Genomic DNA, 3,704 nt, shown 5'->3' on the forward strand with positions numbered 1-3,704 from the left:
ATATCACTAATAAGAAAAATGAACATTCTTACTGATGGTTTATCATTTACAAATATACCAGAAAGGCACATGTTAAGTAATACCCTCAAAAGAAATGGACATATGTTTCTTCCTTGTTTTACTTATAAATATCTTATACAACTATCCTGAGACTTCTGTCAACATTTACAAGATTGAAAACTCCTAAACAATTTGGATTTATGCTTGTGGCTGAGATTGGAAACTTGATGAGAAAATGTGTTTACAAAATTAAATTGCTGGTGATTCACCAACAGATGATGGGCTGGTTGAAAATAAGATGGTTAGCTGTGCTGTTTTCCACTCTCTGTGTATAGCTATATGGTCAACCATGTTAAGTATCCTTTAACATTGTTATGATACTGAACATTTTCTATTATCCAAGTAACACAGGCACATAATTTTACTTTATTTATTTATTTTCTGAGAGAGCGAGATGGCATGAGCAGGGGAGGGTCAGAGAGAGGGAGACACAGAATCTGAGACAGGCTTCCAGCTCTGAGCTAGCTGTCAGCACAGAGTCCGACACGGGGCTCGAACCCACGAACTGTGAGATCATGACCTCAGCCAAAGTCGGACGCAAAACCAACTGAGCCACCCAGGTGCCCCATAATTTTAAAGAGTTTTAACAAATAAAACCAGACGTCCCCTCCCTTCATAGTTTCCTTGATTTTGTTACTACTTAAAGGTAATTATTTTGAATTTTAAACTACTTTGTGATGTCAAAGCAGTGATAGCTTTTGATGCATTCTTTTTAGATATTTACTTTCTGTTAAAGTAGGCAAAACTTCTAGTTCTTTTCTTTTCTTTCTTTTCTCTTCTTTCCTTTTCTTACCTTTTTTTTTCTTCTCACTTTTCCAACGACTATTTATCATTGGCTAAGTTATGGTTCAGGATCCCATGGTGGGGATCACCGTGTACCCAGGTCCCCTTTCACCACCCTGTTCAGATCATCCCAGGAAATGTGCCTTCTGCCCATTGGTGGTCCCGGGCTGACACACAGGATATGGGGCAGAGGGACTTGTCCATATGCTGGTACCATTCCCATAGGGGGACAACACTACCCTCTTAGCGGTCATTCCCTTCTCACAGTGGTGAAAGTCCATGTAGGAACTGGCAGCAGTTCTTAGTCTGGTTCTAGCTGGGGAAGTGGCTGTCAAAAGGGGCAATCTGGTAGTTCTTGATTTTGGTCTTGATGTCTTCTGCCATGGTACTGACTCTTAAAGAAGCACCCTCAACATAGATGGAATTTTTAGTTCTTTTTCATTCCCCTTATGATTCACATATCAGCCCAATATAGTTATAACTCAGTTTTTAAAATCTGTAGTTAGAATTATTATTATGACTATGCAAAAGCCCTTTCCATTGCTGAGCTAAATGGATGTAGGTTCTTTATCTACACTTAAAATTTTTTCCTGGAGTTAATCATTCCTTTATTCTTTACACTTATTTTGTTTCTTTGAACCAGGGGTTAAGTTTTCTACCCCTTCCAATAGTTCTGCAAAGTTTCTCAATAGATGTTCTACTATTTAAACCTATCAAATAATCTTCCATTTCCTTTTTTTTTTTTTAATGTCAGATTTTTCTCTTGAAACCATCCATCCTCTTCTAATCTGAACAAATTGCTATCTAGGCTTGCCCTTGACTGTGGAATTTCTTTCATATATCTCTCATGTTTGACCTCAATTTCTCAGGACTCATGTTTTTTTCTTCTTCATTTAGTCACACATTTTAGAAGAGAAATTTTTCCAAAAGCCTCATGAAAAGGAATAAAAAAGAAGTAATTTTTGAGTCTTTGAATATTTGAAAGTCCTTATTTTTACCTTATTTTACCTGATTGATATTTTGATTGCTTCTAGAATTTAGAATTAAGAATCTTTTTTCACAAAGAATCTGGAAGGCATAGTCTTTGTCTTCTAGCATTTAATTTTGTAGTTGAGTAATCCATTTCCAGTCTTTTTAAGTAGTTTTATTTTTTAAAAAATCTGGAAGCTGTTAGGATCTTCTTTCTCTCTCTCTTTGAGATTTCATAATTAAATGAGCTGGTGTAAGTCCCTCTGCTCTTATTAATTTCTTGAATATTCCATTGGTCCTTTCTGCGTAGAGATTATTTTCCTCATTCTGGGAAATATTCCTCTCCATCTTTTACTCTTCAGGGCAGGGGATAATTTTCTCCCCATTCTCTTCTTTATTAATTCTTTTTGGAATAGGTACTTGCTGAATGTACAACATCTTGGATCAATTTTCCAATTTGCTTTTTTTGCTTTTTTATTTACCATCATTTTTGGCTTTTAAATTCTATTTTCTAGGAGATTTTCTTGACTGTATGTCTTAACCCATTTATTGAATATTTTGTTTGGGTATTATTTAAAATTTCAAAGAATACTTTTTTCTTTTGCTTTCTGATTATTCCTGTTTTTATAAATAGTCCCAATCTTGTTCCACTAAATTAAAATCATGATTCCTTCAATATTTTCTTTTTTTCCCCCCTGCATCATCTTAGCCTTCTCTGAAGTGCACTTTACAGTTTGTTTTGGCCATTGTTTTCAATATTTCAGACTGTCCTTTGACATTCTCTGATGATCAATATAAATTCAAGATGAAACACTAATAAAGGGATTGGAAGCTCTTTGTGTTGGAACAGATTTATCCATTGGACTGGTGGGCCTGTGTAATTTTTGTTGAGTGGTTTAGTGTTCCTAGAGAAAGATCCTCCAAGCTCCTGCTCTGAGGTTGTAAGTGTCCTACTTGGCATTTGGAGGATGGATAGATCCAGGAACTTTTTCTCTCACAACTGAGTATGTAGATTTTTACTAAGTTCTGTCTTACTCTTCCCCCATCATTACCCAGAAATTAAGTTCAATATCTTACTTCAGAATTACTTTGGGTCTTGTTTTCTGACTCTCAAACAATTTAGGTTCAGTTTCTCTTGGAAAAAAAAATTATTATCTTCAGTGTACTTGAGAGGTAGTGACCTAAATGCACAGAGAGGGGGCAAACTGGGAGTCTGTCTTACTGCTTCTTTTAAAGATTTAGAAATACTCCTGCTGTCTTTAAACCCTTGACATGCTGGCCTTAAGAGATGCCTGACATCTCCAGTTAGTGAGACTCTCAGAGGATCTGAACAACAAACTGTATTATTTTGCATTAGAATTCTTTGGCATGAGCACATGGGTTTGAACTCTCTCCTTTCCTCTAAGTCATGTTCCATTACTTCATCTGCTTTCTGAACTTATAATCTGTTATGGATGGAATTGCAGATATCTTCTGTTTCGTATTTTCATTAAAGATGGAATTTGTGCTTCCATTTCTTATTCTCTTTGATTATTGGAGGGTATTTTTTAAATTTTTTCTTTCCTTTTTTTTTTCCAGGAATAGAATTCAATGATTCATCACTTACATATAACACCCAGTGCTCATCCCCAAAAGTGCCCTCCTTAATGTCCATCACCCATTTAGCCCATCCTCCACCCAACACTCCTCCAACAACTCTGTTTGTTCTCAATATTTAAGAGTCTCATATGGTTTGTCTTCTTTTCTATTTTTATTTTATTTTTGCTTCCCTTCCCCTGTGTTCATCTGTTTTGTTTCTCAAATTCAACATATGAATGACATTATATGATATTTGTCTTTCTCTGGCTGACCTATTTTGCTTGGCATAATACACGTTGTTGCTAGTGGTTAAG

At 35.7% G+C, this 3,704-nt stretch overlaps 1 pseudogene; it reads right to left on the reverse strand.

The window, feature by feature from the left end:
* Positions 1 to 963: 963 nt before the first annotated feature.
* On the reverse strand, positions 964 to 1,238 carry LOC120244781 (annotated as a pseudogene).
* Between the last annotated feature and the right edge of the window lie 2,466 nt (positions 1,239 to 3,704).

Source organism: Hyaena hyaena, unplaced genomic scaffold (genome assembly GCF_003009895.1).
Source record: "Hyaena hyaena isolate Hyena2069 unplaced genomic scaffold, ASM300989v1 scaffold_393, whole genome shotgun sequence".
Taxonomy (NCBI): Eukaryota; Metazoa; Chordata; class Mammalia; order Carnivora; family Hyaenidae; genus Hyaena; species Hyaena hyaena.